The sequence below is a fragment of the Panthera leo genome, chromosome E1 (assembly GCF_018350215.1).
Source record: "Panthera leo isolate Ple1 chromosome E1, P.leo_Ple1_pat1.1, whole genome shotgun sequence".
NCBI classification, from domain to species: Eukaryota; Metazoa; Chordata; class Mammalia; order Carnivora; family Felidae; genus Panthera; species Panthera leo.
In genome coordinates, this window is record NC_056692.1 from 6,929,965 (window position 1) to 6,948,013 (window position 18,049).

At 45.8% G+C, this 18,049-nt stretch overlaps 1 long non-coding RNA gene across 4 annotated transcripts in view; it reads right to left on the minus strand.

Moving 5' to 3' along the window:
* LOC122206865 overlaps positions 1–18,049 on the minus strand; it is a 48,981-nt gene that overhangs the window by 20,513 nt on the left and 10,419 nt on the right. For 3 of the 4 annotated variants that reach the window (XR_006196599.1, XR_006196597.1, XR_006196596.1), the window contains exon 3: positions 5,343–5,463. This is a non-coding gene — a long non-coding RNA (uncharacterized LOC122206865). Of the gene's footprint in view, positions 1–1,192; positions 1,276–5,342; positions 5,464–18,049 lie in introns of those variants that run through there. The other variant, XR_006196598.1, reaches the window with a different exon arrangement.

Genomic DNA, 18,049 nt, shown 5'->3' on the forward strand with positions numbered 1-18,049 from the left:
TATAGAGGCATTAAGTTTTATCTGTGTGGCAGTAAAGTGGATTAGCCGATGAGGGTTTTTTTCATCCTCTGATTTCTATAATTTAAGGAGGGAAATTTCTTTTTAGCTTGAAGCCATTGACTTATACCCAGTCTAATGCACAGGAAGGAAAACATATGATACCCATAACATGAACAAGACTGGGAAGACACAGTTTCAAGACAAGGAAACTAATTGTAATGAGCCTTTCCAGCATAGACTACAGTTTCTTTCCCAGTGATGGTCGGAGGAAATGATGTACAGAGTACGTACACTTACAGGATTACTTACTGAAGGAAGCGTGTGAGCTGGAGGGCAAAGAAATAAAGCTGATCACCATGATTCAAAATGTGTCTCGTCCCCCTTGGGTCTTCCCATTTGTGACATCCTAGAACATCCTAGGACACTACTAGTCTTTGCATTTTATTTCCCCACCCCAGAGGTCTGGCAGCCCTGGGTGAAGCCACTCATGCGGGTATCAGCTGGGGGAGCCTGGGTATTTATAAGAATCCCAACATGAACGAACCAGGTTCTGCTGGAGAGAGACGCGAGCCTTCTCTGACTCCTACCCCCTGCCTTGTGCTGCACCCTTGCTTCTCTCTCTGTTTTGTATTTTAGACTTGAGAGGATCTTTCATATATATAACAAGTTTTTGCTTTGAACTTAAAAGTAAATATTATGAGAGAGAGAAAAAAAGTATAGTCCAATCTAACTTGAAATGCTCAAATATGATTAGTATTAGACTGTGAAATACCTCTGCCTTATCTCTAGGAGCCAGCTGCTGGGAGCATTTTGAGGGATCAGGCTGGTTGTTGTGGTATGATTTTTTTTTTTTTAAAACAAAACATAAGCCCCAAATGATCTGTGGATAGACTCTCCACAAAATCCCCTTTGTCAAAAGCTCAATCTTTCTAATTTTTTCCCCCCTCATCATTTGTCCTAATCCCAATTCATGGAAGCCAATGCGGGAGTAAAATGGGTTCCAGTCGTAATCTGGCCATTTCCCTCTTCCTTCTGTCTGTATTTCTGCTTCAACTTGGCTACATCTAAGGATTTTCCAATTGAGGAAACAAATTATTTGGGTCATACAGGCCACTATTGTCATTTGTAAGACAAAAAAAAAAATGCTGCTTGGCATTTTGAAAACTGATTTATTAATACACACAGGGGGGCCCTGCATGTCAACAACTGAAAATTATGGATAACGGATTTGCATCTTGTATAACTTCATGGCATCATTCAGCAGGACTTTAGAAGCTAAAAAAAAAAAAAGGCTAAATGATAAAGTAGTTTTTTAAAAGTCTCTTTTTAAACTAGCTGCCTATGCCTTTCATCAACAAGAAAGAAAGAAGACAACAAAAAATATGATTCTCTTAATTCACTGAAAAGTTTAGCTTTAAAGCATTAAACGATTCTAAACCCATGAATTATTATGTGTATCATGCATGAATCAACTACAGAAAGAATAGGAAATGAATAACTGGTTTGCATCAATCTCCAGTGAAACCATGTACAGGGAAATGAATTTAGGATTCAATCAAATAAGGAGCTAGTGTTACGTTCCTTCTGAACGCATTACTCTGGAGATACTCAAAGAATACTAAAAGGGAAAGAGAATTTATGTTTATCTTCAGTGAATGGGCACTTTGGGGGAGACAAAATATCAAAAGTTGGGTGGTGAATTATTCCCAAGAGAGGCCAAATAGCAGAGAATCATTGACTAGTAAATAAGGAACACAAATAATAAGTACCACTAGTTGAGGGCCATGGGGCAGTACTGAAGCATTGGAGAGGTCTGTGACAATTTCAACTAGAAGATGGAATTTTTTTTTTTTTTTCTGGATTCCAAATGTAATAAGAATCCTAGAAGGTGGGAAAAGCAAGGAGGACATTTCAGAAGAGGTGGACTGCTAAGTTGTAGAGAAGGATGTTCTAGAGGTTGTCAAGGGCCAGTGAGGAGAGCTGCTTTGAACTTTATATAAATGGAAACACAAAGTATATGTTCTTTTTGATCTGGCTTTCTTCTACTCACCACTGTTATCTGTGAGGGTCATCCATACTGTTACTTATTAAAAGTTCAAAAACAGGCAAAACTAATTTATGGTGCAAAAGGTCTAGATAGGGATGATCAGAGAGGTCTGGAATTTGGAGAATTCAAGAAGAAATGTGGCTCAAAGGACTGTCAAAACATCAGATACCTAAGGAATGCCCAAAGAAAAATATTCAAGATTTCTACATTGAAGTCTACACACAATTACTGACAGTAAGTGGAAGGAAATACCATGTTCATGGATTGGAAGATTCAATGCAGTTACCATATCTTGTTTTCTTGAAACCAACTGATCTATCTATACATTTATTTATTTATTTATTATTTTTTTATTTAATTTATTTTTGAGAGAGGAGAGAGAGAGAGACAGACAGCATGAGTGGGGAGGTGCAGAGGAAGAGTAGGTTCAGAAGGGGGGGGGAGGTGCAGAGAGAGGGGGGGACAGAGGATCCGAAGTAGGCCCCACACTGACAGCAGAGAGCCTGATGCTGAGCTCAAACTCATGAACTGTGAGATCAGGATCTGGGCTGAAGTTGGACACTTAACTGACTGAGCCACTCAGGTGCCCCCAAACTGATCTATATAGTTAATGCAACCCCCACCAAAATCCCAGCAGGTCTTATTTGTGTGGAAATTGACAAGCTGATTCTAAAGTTTTTGTGGAAATGCAAAGGCCTGAGAACAGCCAAGGTCGGAAAAGAATAGAGATCCTTAAACTTTACAACACTATAAAAGTTATAGTGATTAAGACTGTGGTTTGCTAATGTAAGGATAGGCACATTGATCAATGAAATGGAATGGAGTGTTCAGAGACAGATTCACATGATTGATTATAAACCACCTGATTTATAATAAAGTTGTCACATATGTTACTGATGACAGTGTAGATTGGGGCACTCACTCTGGAAAACTGATGGTACCTAATAAAATTGAACATATAACTATTCACTTACCTAGCGTGTCCACATTTAGGTAAAGCGATAGAAATGTGTACATGTATATATCAAAGGACATGTACAAGAGTGTAGTACATGACATCACCGATTATTATAGCCCCCAACTGGAAACACTCCAGATGCCTCTCAATGCTTGAAGAGATAATAAATGATCGTTCATTCATACCTTGCAACACGATATAGCAGGTGTCTTGGTACACTCAGGCTGCTATAACAAAATGCCACAGACAGGTGGCTTATAGACAGAACTTCATTTATTATGGTTCTGGAGGCTGGGGAGTCCAGGAACATGGGGCTAGAAGATTTGGTCTTTGGTGAGGGCTCACTTCCTAGTTGTCTATATTTTCACTCTAACCTCACAGGGTGGGAAGGATGAGGGAGCTCTAAGGGGTCCTCTTTTATAAAGGCACTAATCCCATCACAAGGCTCAATCCTCATGACCTCATCACTTCCCAAAGGCACCCCCCTCCTAATAGCGTCACACTGGGCATGAGGATTTCAACATAGGAATTCGGGGGACACAAACATTCTGCAGCAAAGTTCGATAAACTTTTTCTGTACAGGGTCAGATAGTAAACATATTAGGCTTTATTGTTTCTGTCATAAGTACTTATCTCTGCTGTTACAGTGTAAAAGGAAGTCCAGACAATCCATAAATGAATGAGCCTGGCTATGTTTCTAGAACTTTACTTATGAACACTGAAATATGAATTTCATATAATTTGCATATCACCAAATATTATTCTTTAGAAATCTTTTCCAGGGGAGCCCGGGTGGCTCAGTCGGTTAAGCGTCTGACTTCGGCTCAGGTCGTGATCCCGCGGTTCGTGGGTTCGAGCCCCGCATCGGGCTCTGTGCTGACAGCTCGGAGCCTGGAGCCTGCTTTGGACTCTGTGTCTCCCTCTCTCTCTGCCCCTCCCCTGCTTGTGTTCTGTCTTTCTCTCTCTGTCAAAAATAGATAAACATTAAAAATAATAAAATAAAATAAAATAAAATAAAATAAAATAAAATAAATAAATCTTTTACAGCCCTTAAAAATATAAAAATCCTTCTTGACTCATGGGCTGTACAAGAACATTTTGCCTCCTTGAGACAGAAATGAAGAGAAACATGGATGAACCTCACAGATATGATCATGAGCGGAAGAAAGCCAGACCAAAAAGAGCATATACTTTATGATCCCACATACATAAAGTTCAAAAACAGGCGAAAGTAATTTGTGGCAATAATGGTCAAAATAGGGATTATCAGAAAGCAATACTCAGGCAGGTTTCTAGACTCTATCTAGCTAATGTTCTCTTTTGTGAACTGGGTGATAGCTACTCAGGTGTGTTCACTTTATAAAGATTCATCAGTTTGTACCATAAATTCACAACATTTCTAGTAAACGCTTTTTAAGATTATTAATCGAGAGCCAGTTAAGAGATGGCATCATGTGCCCGGTAAGTGCATGGATTCTGCAGACAGAGAGCCGGGTGCAAATCTTAGTTCTATCATTAATTTTTTTTAAATGTTTATTTTTGAGAGAGAGAGAGAGTATGTGTGTGTGTATGTGTGTGTGTGTGAGCAGGGGAGGGGCAGAGAAACTGGGAGGACAAAGGACTTGAAGCGGGCTCTGCACTGTCAGCAGTGAGCCCGATGTGGGGCTCGAACTCAGAAAGGGTGAGATTATGACCTGAGTTGAAGTCGGAAGCTTAACCCACTGAGCCAACAGGTGCCCCGTAGTTCTATCATCAGCTGTGTGCAGTTGTGTGTTCACCTCTCTGTTTTAGTGTTCCCGAGGTGTCAAATAGGGAATAACTATGGTGCTCACCTGGTGGCATTGGTGTAAGAATCATGAATCAATCCACACAAAGCCACTTGGAACGATGCTGGTATACCCAAAGCACTCAATAAATGTTAACCGGCATTACTGTGGCCAACAACATTTTTTGCTTGGGGTCTTTTGCTCCAGCCTGTTAAGATGTTTATAAACTCTTGATTCTGCCATATATTATGTTTACTTTTAGACTTAAGTCTCGGGCTAGGAACACAAAGAGGTCTTTCTAACTCACATGTGGTCCAACCCGGCTCACCAGAAGAACACGATTCTGGAGAAGAGCCTAGGAAAGAAGGCTTATAGTCATAAATAACATAAATATCTTGTTAGGATGCACGTACTGCCTGTGAAAAGTTGCAGCGTCAGTAGGTGCTGGTTGAAAATTCTGAGATCTGGGATTCCAAACAAATACATTTATTTCCATTCTGAACTGATCATTTTTATAGGAAACAGAAGGGGCTTTTGGACAGGGATACAGACAATATATTCTGCTGCTTACCTCTTCTCCAGGCCTAGAGTCCTGAATCTGAAGAGTGCCTGAGGCAGGGTCCCTGGACCTCTAGGAACTTTCTACGGTGTAATCCTGCTCACCCACGTCAAATCTTTTCCTGGAAAAAATGCTGGAAATAAATAAAAACAGAAATAAACATATACCCTCTACTTTTTAGGTTCTATAAATGAAAACCATACTGAGAGGCACAATGTTCCATGACTTAAAAAAAAAAAAAAAAAAAAAAATGAAGCAAACAGCTTTTTCCCCCTGACTATAAATATTTTCTGCTCAACCATTTACCAGATTTTATCGAGTCCTTAATATATGCTGCCTAAAAGGCCAGTGAAAATCCACATTAGAGAAATCTTTGTGACTTTTTTTCTTTATTTAAGGTGCTATTTCTTTAAAATTTGTGACCAGGGAATGTCAAAACCTTCTTCTTCTCCCCCGCGCCCAGTCATACCCATTCATATCACACAACACATTTTGGGAAATGCTGAGTTAACCAGCCTTTTACTGCTGGGTCCTGAGGTTTTCCAATTCTTTGCTGCCATAAATAACACCGCGGTGGACATTCTTATACCTACAGCTTTGCACACGTGTTAGATTCTCTCTTTAGGATAAATGCCTAGGAATTGTAGAGCCAAGGGCACTGTCTGTTTCTCTTTGTGGGCACAAAAGACCCTATGTCGGTTTCACAAATACTAGGTAATCTCAGACTCCTGAAGCATTGGGGTGGGAATGTTTGCAAGATTCTTGGTAGGAGGCGGCGAGTGGCTCAGGTTGCTGAGCAGGGACCAAGGAAACCCAAGGTGATTCAGAAGCTGGAGCACCTGCCAAGTGGCTTCTGAACCGGGAGCAGGACCATTCCTGGCATCTCCGTGGGTGTCCCTACCCATCGTGTATTCGATCTGAACAAAACCCAGCTTTCCTCAAGGTGGGGGGAAAGGATGAAGCTCCTGAGATGCCTCTAAATTTAATTTTGGGGGAAAATAACAGCTTCTCCCTGTCCTAAGGCGGAGCCACGTCACCACATCAGAGCAAAGGCCCCTAAAACAGCGTTATTTCTGGCTTGGGAAAGGTTTTGATGCTTCATAGAAAACCTTCCCACATCCTCCCACAGCTGTGGGGTTCCTCCACCCTGCCCCCAGGTCCTTGACCTCACGCCAGGGATGTTATTAACGGGATGGGAAGTGGGGGCTGGCAAAGAAGTCTTCATCAAGTCCAGAGCTGCCCTAGGGAACCACCGTCCTGGATCTTGGGGCTCTGGGGACTCCTTGGATTTCAAGTTTGGGGTTCATGCCAGGAAAGGCGGTGCCCTGGGGTTTAGGATATGGGAACTCTCCCCGCTGCATACCAGGATCACACGAAGCCTGAGGTCAGCTCTAGGGTCACAGATAAAGTGCTCTTTGATTCCTTCCACAGTGCCTATCACCACCCACGGCTTACGTATCAGGGATTCAGTACAGATTTGCTGAACGAAGAAGGGAAATGACTCGCTTCTCCATTAGTGTGGACACACATGTACATGTGTGGACCTTAACTTCCAGCCCTGAGAAACACTGGAGGATTTCACGGCGAAGCAAGACAGAAATAGGATGCCTTTCCAACGTTAGAAAAACCCCTCTCCCTCTTAGTGGTACACCCCCCCCCACCCCCCACAACGGCTGCATGCAGCGAGGGTCTAGGGCATGCTAAGAATGACAGCTCAAGGGCGGTCTTGCCTTTAGGCAAGGATATACTCAGACCGAGTTACAGCCAGGCCCTTTGGGAAACGGAGACAGACAGAAAGAAGTTGAGCAGAACAAGGCCACGTTAACTGGATTATGCTCAAGTCTTTAGATGAAGGTGTGAGGTCACATTGCATAAGGTGCCGGCAGAGGAGTGAGTTAAATTCATCCCACACTATTCTTCTTTTTTTTTTTTTTTAATTTTTATTTGAGAGAGAGAGAGAGAATCCCAAGCAGGCCCATACCCAGCATGGAGCCCGACACAGGACTCAAACCTCCAACCCTGGGACGGTGTCCTGGGCCAAAATCGAGAGTTGGATACTCGACTGACTGAGCCACCCAGGCGCCCCCCATCCCACACTATTCTTGACACCTGATGCTCTCTGCCATGGACTGTGTTCACCTAGAGGAAGAGGCCTCTGGAAAGTACCGCCCACAAAGCCAGGATCCTGCCCAGGGTGACTTTTCCTACTTGTACAAAGTGTCGTGGAGGGCAGTGTGGCCTCACACTCAGTTGCATACTGCCATTTTACGTCTCCCCGCTTCCCTCTTTTAAATGTCCTGGAAGTGTTGGGGCACCTGGGTGGCTTAGTCGGTTGAGCGTCTGACCCTCGGTTCGGGCTCAGGTCATGATTTCACAGTTCTGTGAGTTCGAGCCCCACATTGGGCTCTGTGCTGAATGTGCGGAGCCTGCTTGGGATTCTCTCTCTGCCCCTCCCCTACTCACGCTGTCTCTCTCTCCAAATAAATAAACTTAAAAAAAAAAGTGTCCGGGATGTGTGAATGGCTGAGTGTGAGCTTGCACGGGTGTGTGTTCTCGGGGCGGGGGGGGGGGGGGAGGGCTTTGAGGGCTGAAATGAGCAGATAGGGGCTGGCATTAAAACGAGGGCAATTGCACCGACACTAAAATGCCCCTTCCTTTTCCCCCGATCATTGAGAAGACACAAGCTTCAGGCCATGAATCTGTCTGTCCCCTGTTCTCTGGCCTCGTGTCATAGACGTTTAAAGCCTGCTTGTCCAGGGGCAACCCGGGTGGCTCAGTCGGTTGAGCGTCTGACTTGGGCTCAGGTCATGATCTCGCAGTTGTGAGTTCCAGCCCCGCATCCGGCTGGCTGCTGTCAGCACGTAGCCTGCTTCGGATCCTCTGTCCTCCTCTCTCCCAGCCCCTTCCCTGCTTGGGCTCTCTTCTCTCAAATAAATAAACATTAAAAAAATAATAAAAATAAATAGATAAAGCCTGCATGTCCAGGAAAACTCCTCTTCCCCATCTTCCCACCACCACCTCTGCATGGAGGGGAGGAAGCCTGGGTGGGGGAGGGGGGGGAAGGCGGGCGGGGTGTTCCAGCTGTTCCAGGGAAATTCACCTCCCCTTTCAAAGTGGCCACATCACCTCCCAGGGCCCCCCATCTTCCTCTCCCGGCTTCTAGGAGTTCCTTTTACCGCTTCTTATAACCTAGCTGCTAAAGCAATGGTGGTTTTAAGTTGTAGATTTAGCCCGTAAACGTATGCCAAGGAGACCTCCGGCAGGTAGTTTCTCAAACCTCAGTTTTCCCCATCTCTAAAATAGGCGCACCCGCTGATCTCGCCCTGGAACAGGAGGATGGACTTGGAAGAATCGTGTGTAGTCTGAAGAGTCCCTTGGTTTCACTCTGAGCTGCCTCACATCCCAGGCCTCGGGCCGCAAGGCTTCTGAAGCCCTCCCTGCTCTGTTCTTTTCTTGTTTTACGAGCTGTAAATCATCCAAGACTCAGGCCTTGATCCTTTTAGACATAGCGACTCACCCTTTGCGCCCCCACCCGGATCCCTCTTTTCCTCCTTCTTAATTTATGGGCTTTTATGTAAAAAGGGCTGTAAACAGACGGTTCTAAAATGATGTTCCATTCTTAAATCAAACTCCAGGCCAGCGGTATCTCGTGAGTAAAGGATAATTCTCCCCTCGTGGTGCGGGGTCCCTATCAGAGGAGATTAAGCTTGTAATGTGGAATAAAGCTTCATCCTCATGTATGCCCCCACCGCACTGCCTTCCCCCATAATTTAAAACCAACATCAGTTTCTTCTGGGTTGGGACAAAAATCCCTTCGATCTGATCTCTTGACTTAATCATCTTCAGTTAAACGTGAAATTGGAGTGAACGACGAAAACGAAAACAGGTTGGTAGACCAAGAGTTCATGTTTCTTAACCTGAAACCCAGATCGGTGCTACCCTTGACACATTTTGGTGTGTGTGTGTGTGTGTGTGTGTGTGTATGTGTTCACATAGTAGCAGAATCAGAAACGTATTTTTCCTACTAATGTCCAGTGACTGGGGGAAAATATATTGAGAATTTCATGTATTAAAAAGAAAACATTCCTGGAACTAAGACCCCAAAGTAGACTGGTTCCAGACAAATAAAATGTCTTATGTACTTTGTGAATGTCTTTGTAAATGTCTTGTATACTTTGTAAATTAAGGAAAGATAAAATTACGTTGAATGAGACTAACACACCAATTGATCATCAAATTCTATAGTAGAGCCATACAAAGAGTGAGAGAGAGAAAGGGAGAGTCCCAAAACAGGATGCTATAGAAATGGGGGCGGTGAGGTAGAGAGTGTGGGGAGAGGAGGAGGAAGAGAGAATGAGACAGAAAATGCAGAGGGACTCATGCATTTATTCTCCAAGCATTTATTTAGCCCCCGTTGAACAGGAGGGTGGACTTTAACCCCAAAGAGTTCCGGGCTCTGAAGTGCCTCCAATCACAGGTGTTTGCTTCACACGGTGTGAGTCCTTCCCCACTGGGGGGGTATCTCTATGGCCTCTTCCCTGCCAAGCCAGGATCCTGTTTGGGTTAAGACTGGGGTGGGCCCAGGAATATTGCTTCTTCATAGGTACTTTCCAGGTGATTCTGATACAGGATATCCTTGGCTGAAAGTGGAGAAAGCCTCACCTATTGGGTATTTCAAACCACAGCTCCTAGTTCAAAATTCCACGTTCTAGAGAAGAATCATTGAAATCGCAGATGGGCTCAGCTGTTGGTATAAGGTTCTTCAGGCCACTGATACTTTAAGACTATTCCCCCCAGGTTCTTTTCTTTGTGTGATAGACTGTTGCCGCCCTGCCCAGAGACCTGAACCCGCTCTGCAAGTAACCACACCTCTGTCTGCCTTTGGGTTTTATCTGGAGTGTTCTTAGCCTGCGCCGGAGCTGAGCAGAAGCACCAGGGAGTGAACTCTTAGGACAGTCACTGAAGCAGGGACAAATTGCTCTAGGGGCTAGGCAGCCCAGCCTTCTTGCCTCTTGAAGGGACAATTCTGAGGGACCTTTTGCACAGCTTATAAAAGGTCCCCAAGGTCCCCAAGAGGATAGAGACCTGCTTACTCACCATGAGCACACACTCAATCAAGTATTTGGCTTTTCTTCCTTCCCAGTCACACTCCCCCCACATCCTCATGGAGCCTCTTGGACTCACCTCTCAGATAACTTACACCCAAATCCTTGTCTCAGGCTCTATGTAGGTGGAATCCAAACTAAGACATTTTCTTTTTTTCTTTTCTGTTCTTTTAAAAAAAATTTCTTTAAACATTTTTATTTTTGAGAGACAGCACAAGCGAGAGAGGGGCACAGAGAGAGGGAGACACAGAATCTGAAGCAGGCTCCAGGCTCCAAGCTGTCAGCACAGAACCCGATGCGGGGCTCGAACCCACAAACCTTGAGATCATGACCTGAGCCAAAGTCAGATGCTTAACCGACTGAGCCACCCAAGCGCCCCATTTCTTTCTTGTTTTAAATGCTTTTTGTATCCTTGCATAAATTCTCAAATACCACCAAGATCTCTGCAGGGGCGGGGGGGGGGGGTAGGACACAAGAGTACTTCATCAGGAGTCAGGAAAACAAAACAAAACAAAACCCTCAAAACACCTAGATAAAAAACAAAGGGGGAATTTAATAACAACCTGACAAACTTTCCACCATCTATCCGCAGTTTTTATACTTCAGATGCCCACTTGCTCTGTGCCAGACTGCATTCATTATTAAAACTATTCATTTACATCTCCTTAAACTCGGTCTAGGGCCCACCGTTATTTGAACCTGGCACCGCCTTTGGGAATGTCCTGAGTTCCCCTGGCCGGAGTGATCAGCGTTTGCAGTTTTCTGTGCCCTGAGCCCTTCTGTCTCTGCAATCAGCTGGCACAGAACTTCCCATGGCCAGAGGATGGCGCCGTTTTCCTGCATCCCATCACCCCCCCCCTTCGTGGTTGGACTTGGCTTTCTTCTTGACCGTGTGCTTCCACACACATTACCTTGTTTGAGCTCAGCAGCAGCCACCCTTTGATGTCATAAGGATACACTGCTCTATTCTGTAGTGAAGGGAACAGAGCTTTAGGGAAGCAAATAATTTGACCCAAGTCACGAAACAGGGACACATCACCCACAAGCCTACAATCCATACATTCTCATCCGAACCCAGGCGAGTACGCTTTTCGCACTCCATTCTCCCTGCAAAGAGCAACTTGTACGATCCATTCATCTACTCATTCGTTCCCCAGACACTCCACGGTTATTTTCACTTGGGTAAAACTCAAGCTAGCGTTTCCCCACTAAATCCGCCCCTTGCCCAGCCGGTAGAAGGCTCCATCCCAAATTGCCTTCCAGACCTTTTTTTCCTCCCCCCCCTTCCGGCGAAAGACTTGACACCTTTTGTTATACAAATTCGCCCCATGAATTCCTAGTCTTTGCATTTGTATCTGCGAACTGGGGAAGAAATAAATCACCTCTGGACCCCTTGCCCTCCACTGTCAGCTGCTGAATTCCAGAGAATGTGAGCCTCAGAGCCCCTTCCCAGAGGCAAGACCCAATCCTCAGGCTTCCTCCTGCCCCAGCCAGGGGGCTGCTGTGTCCCCCATTCTTCCGAGCCCTGGGCGATGGCAGGAGCCTTGCTCTCTGGCCCGTCTGAAGAAAGAGCTGTTCCTAGAAATCCACTCACAGCCTCCACCAGCCTCTCAAGGAGCAGCGTTTAGGGCTGCAGGCCTGCAGCTGGGAACCATAAGGTATGAATGAACGCGCGTCCATATTTTGGAGCCGATTTTTGTCAGGAATGTACTAAACACTTCATAAATTAAGTCCTTGGCTGTCAAGCTACCTCTGATATTAGATTAGTCATTGCTAGCCATTCTCTGCACAAAACCCAGCGGACAGATGCTCTGGATGGGGCCGGAGCTTTTCTTTCTTTCTTTCTTTTTTTTCTTTCCCCCCTCCCCCCTTTTTTAATGGAAAATGTGTGCAGAAGAATAAGTCCCCTGTCCCACACTATACAATCGCAGATGTGTATGTGATGGACATTCCCTCTGGTTTTCCCAGCGCCCTGGTCTTACTGTCCTCCTTCCAGCACATTCTGTGTGTGTGTGGGTAGGGGGGGGTGGCTTTTGGTGGAGGAGGAGAGGCTGGCCACCACCTCCCTGGACGTTCTGGATTTCCCCCAGGTTCTGTCGCCAACACTTGCTATGTTTAGAGGAGTTCAGTGTTTTTACAATGATCTCACGAGGAGGCGCGACTTCTATCCCACATTTGAGAGCTGAGGAGGCCAAGATACCCGCGTTAAGTTGTCCCAGGTCATATAACTAGGCCCTAGCAGAGCTGGGATTTGCTGGGCACGCCATGCTCTGGGCCACCACCGCGCAGAGCCTCTGCTCTATCCCTACATGTGTCACACCTATTGCCACAGTGGTCTGCTGGCGCATGGGCAGATGTTGGGCTGGGGATGCCAACCTCAGTTCTTGAGTGCCTACCATTGGTTTATTAATGCAATAAATATTTACTTGGGATCTACTGTCCTAAACGGTCTTAAGCAATTTTTTTTTTTTGCAGCAGTCTCTTTTAATATAATACATTTCATATTAAGTAACTATATTCCAATATATAAAGTAATTCTGAGAAGAACTTCCCTGGTTGACCAGGAGAAAGGGGCACAGAATACCAACATACCCTCTCTTTTTTTAATGTTTTTTTTTTTTTTTTTAAATTAATGTTTATTTTTGAGAGAGAGAGTGCACGAGCAGGGGAGGGGCAGAGAGAGAGGGAGACACAGAATCCGAAGCCGGCTCCAGGCTCTGAACTGTCAGCACAGAGCCCAACGCGGGGCTCAAACTCATGGACCAGCAGATCATGACATGAGCCGAAGTCAGATGCTTAACCGCCTGAGCCACCCAAGTGCCCCATAATGTTTATTTATTTTTGAGGGGTCGGGTGAGGGAGGGAGGGAAGGAGAGAGGGAGGGGGAGGAGACAAAACTTGAGGGGAGGAGGGGCAGAGAGAGAGGGACACAGAATCTGAAGCAGGTTCCAGACTCTGAGCTGTCAGCACAGAGCCCAATGCCGGGCTTGAACCCATGAACTGCAAGATCATGACCTGGGCCGAAGTCGGACGCTTAACAACTGAGCCACCCAGGTGCCCCCAACATACCCTATCTCTTGAGATGGCCCTGGGTGGGGGTGGGTGGGTCCTCCTTGAACAGGGCCACTTTGAGACATGTGGACATCTTCAAATCAATATTCTTCCATGAATATTTGGAAGAGGTGCTGGTATTCCATGGGAAGAATGGCACAGAAGGGTGGCAGTGGGTTTTCTCCCATTTTCTGGAACCATTTAGCACCAGCCACAAATCTGCATGAATCTCCATGAATGACAGTTAGCTGAATGACAGTAAAGGTAGGAAAAAAGTATGAGGCACCGGACCAGGGGTTGCTTCTGTGTCATTTGAACCACAGGTGGAATGAAAATACTTGGACGGAAAGAAAAGAAGTTAGCAGCCTAGGTAAACTGGGTTTCTCTGAGGGGATGTACTGAGAGATACAGTCATAGATAGGTACAGCCTATTGAACAGTTGCTGTTAAAAGCCCTGATATTGAATTTCCCAGGATTCACTTTTGCCTGCAAGTGACAGGAACGTAAATTAGTCTAAGCGGAAAAGGGGATTTGTTGACTTTTACCAGCAGGAAGCAGTGGCTGACCTGGGCTGGGCCCCACGAAGACCAGAGGCCCCCAGTGTTCTATCCATCTTCCCTCCGTCTCTCCCCTGCCCCCTCTCCCTGGACAATGCTTCCCAGTGTGCACTGGCCAGTTGCCTAATCTTAGGGTGGATATGGCTGTGGCTACGGATTGGGTGGCTACCGACTGCCCGTCTTTCCCACATTAAGATCCTCAAGACAAGAACCAGACCCTCTTTGCTGAGCTCCAGCAGAGAAATAAATCTTAGCGGGTACCGGTCTGGCTCAGATTGACACACAGGCCCAGCTCTCAATGAATCCCTAGAGCCGGTGGTTCCCTGACTGACCCTCCTGGGTCACACAGTTGTCCCTGTGGGAGGGCAGTGGGTACCACAACTGCCATCCTGTTGGGAGCACAGTGGGTAGGAAAGATATCGTCTCTCAAAGGAAAGGAGGTGACATCATATATCTTCCACAAATTACTTACAGGCATTCTGTGGCGTGTGTCACAAAAGGGCCTCCATTCTTTTTTTTTTTTTAACATTTATTTATTTTTGAGACAGAGAGAGACAGAGCATGAACGGGGGAGGGGCAGAGAGAGAGGGAGACACAGAATCGGAAGCAGGCTCCAGGCTCTGAGCCGTCAGCCCAGAGCCTGATGCGGGGCTCGAACTCACGAACCGTGAGATCGCGACCTGAGCTGAAGTCGGACGCTCAACCGACTGAGCCACCCAGGCGCCCCGGGCCTCCATTCTTAATTCAGCGATTCATTCGTTCATTCATAGAACCTCTGCGGATATTCGCCAGGTGCCAGGCTGTGCTCTGGTGGCTCAGAGACCCCATGGCCACGCTTCGGTATCTGTATTAGGTGGGCTAGGGCTGCTGTCGGAAAGTGCCACATAGCGGGAGCCTTGAAGAACAGAAATGGACTGTCTCGTTGCCTCACGGTTCTGGAGGCTCGAAGTTTAAGATCAAGGTGTCAGGGGGGCCGGTTCCTTCCGAGCACTAGGAGGATGAATCTATTCCTTGCTTCTGTCACAGCTTCTGGTGGTTGGTTGGCAATCTTTGGTGTTCTCTGGATTTTAGAAGCATCACCCCAGTCTCTGTCTCCAGGCACCCCTGGTCTTCTTCCCGTGCGCATATCTGCTTCCAAATTTCCCCTTATGAGGACACAAGTTGTTTTGGATTAGGACTCAACCTGACGGTCTCATATTCACTTCTGTACCTATATAAAGGTCCTATTCCCAATTAGGTCACATTCCAAGGCACTGGGAGTTGAGATTTCAACACGTGAATTTTGGGAGGCACCATGGAACGCCTAACAGTATCCTAGCAAGAGGACACATCAAAGCAGGTAAGGACGGTCCAGTGGGAAGTCTCGCGGAGGAGGTCCAGGATCAGATTTTCTAGCCCTTTACTGCCCAGAAGATATTCTGTCTCCAATCATGCCAATTCCTTGCTTCCCAAGTAAAAGAATAAAGAGGAATCCGGACCAGTTATGATTTCAGTCAGTGAGCTTTTGAGCAACAGTAGTGATAAATCTGAAACCCGGATGTTAGCAGTCTGAGCATGTGAGCTGTAGACGGGGACCTCTTTACCTCAGGTGCCCTTTTGTACCTCGAGACGGTCATTCTGATGTCAGTGGCATCCTTTCCTCCGTTTCCTAGTATGGTAAGAGGTACCATCCTAGGGGCACCTGGGTGGCTCAGTTGGTTGAGCATCCAACTTCGGCTCAGGTCATGATCTCATGGTTCAAGGGTTCGAGCCCTGCTTCAGGCTCTGTGCTGACAGCTCAGAGCCTGGACCCTGCTTCAGATTCTGTGTCTCCCTCTCTCTCTGCCCTTCTCTCTCTCTCAAAATTAAATAAACATTAAAAAAAAAAAAAAAAGAAGAAGTAGTTACCACCCCAACTCCCTCTCTATGCATCTTCTTAGCCTGGTGAAAGATCCCCAAAGCCTTATTCCTCCCGAATGCTAGCTAGCTGATAATGTAGTAGGGAAGAAACTCAGTGTGTTTAACTCGGTATTGCTTCATTTCCCTTGCTACTGTGACCTATAGGTTAGAAACTTCTGCTTAGCCCTGCACACAGGAATGTTAATCATCAAAGGAATTTTGCTTACAGCTAAGATTTGCAAGAAGGGCTCTTTACCCAAAATTTACACGAGGAGATAAGGAAAGAGCCAGAGCGGTTGGTCATCATCCCCATTCCTCAAGACTGAGGAATGATCATAACTCAGGGGGAATTGAAACCAGGTCCCCTAGGGTTAATGAAGTTGAAACTAGCAAAACACTTAAAGCTTATTTGTTAGGGGTGCCTGGGTGGCTCAGTTAAGTGTCTGACTTCGGCTCAGGTCATGATCTCACAAATCATGAGTTTGAACCCTGCGTTGGGCTCCGTGCTAACAGCTCAGGGCCTGGAGCCTGCTTCGGATTCTGTGTCTCCCTCGCTCTCTGCCCCTCCCCCACTCACACTCTGTCTCTGTCTCAAAAATAAATAAATGCTAACAAAAATTAAAGCTTATTTGTCAGAGAACTGTTTCTCCCTCATCAGCTATTGTGGTCTTTTCAGACCCCACTAGCAAATCTGCTGTCTCTGCAGAAGCCTGGACTCAAGGTCAAATGATATGGTTCCAGCCTGTGAAAAAGCAGGGCTCTGCATTCCTTAACAGAGATAAGGAGCTCAAGACCCCAGCCAAATCACACCAGCTCTTGGAGCATGCACTTGGCCCCTTCCTCCTTTTCCTAAGGTAGCCTCCTGACATCAGGGACTGGATTTTGCCTCGTTCAGGTGTTCAGTCTCCATCCCAAAGTGAACACGGGGTATAAGTTACACATGTGTTTGCTCAATACATAAGTTCAACTTTCCTCCTGAATAATTTTAAGTTTTGCTGACCCTTTCATTGATATGCATGTGACCTCCCACCATGAATTTCCCCTTTAGAAACCTTGCTCCTAGGGCGCCTGGGTGGCTCAGTTAAGTGTCCGACGTTGACCCAGGTCATGATCTCGCTGTTCATGAGTTCGAGCCCTGTGTCGGGCTTGTTGCTGTCAGTGCGGAGCCCGTTTCGAATCCTGTCTCTCTCTCTCTCTCTCAAAAATAAACACTAAAAAGAAAAAACCTCCTAACTCAGAACCTCAGAGAGAGTGTTTGGATATCAGTTTGCCATCTCCCCAGGTTGCTGCAACTTTTCCTTTCCCACTAACACTTGGCTCGTCTCTCCAGTATTGGCTTTTGAGTGGTGAACAGCCCAACATGGGTTTCGGTAACGTCAATATAACTCCTTCAACTCGGACTATCAGCTCGGCTCATAGCTATCTTACCAGGACATGATCAAGCATCTTATTTCCTGTTGACACGTCAAGAACCAACACCCCGGGGCGCCCTACGTGGCTAAGTCGGTTAAGCAGCCAACTCTTGATTTTGGCTCAGGGCATGATCTCACCGTTCGTGAGTTTGAGCCTCAAGTCAGGCTCTGCACTGTCACCACGGAGCCGGCTTGGGATTCTCTTTCTCCCATTCTCTCTGTCCCTACCTGCACCCCTTCTCTCTCAGAAATAAACATTAAAAAAAAAAAAACAAAAACCAATAACCCAGTATAATAAATATAAATAAAAAAATGTTGGGAAAAAAAAGGGTATGAGTCCCTGAGCATAACCACTTCATTGAATTTGTTTCCTGTAAATTCCTGCAGGGAAATATTAATAAACATTATGTGTTTAATAACAAATGTTTAATAACATTTTCTGTTAGTCTGTCTTTTGTAAGTTTCTCAGGCCCCACAGGGACTACGTTTAAGAAGGTAGGAACCCTTCCTACAGCTGTTGATTCAGACTGCCTTCAGCTCAACCTGATCCATATACCAAATTGGTATATGTTGGGGTGGCATATTTTCTGATCTGGCATACTTTATTGTTGTTGTTTTTTAATTTGTTTTAATACTTGTTTATTTTTGAGAGAGAGACAGAGCACAAGTGGAGGAGGGGCAGAGAGTGAGAGGGAGACACAGAATCTGAAGGAGGC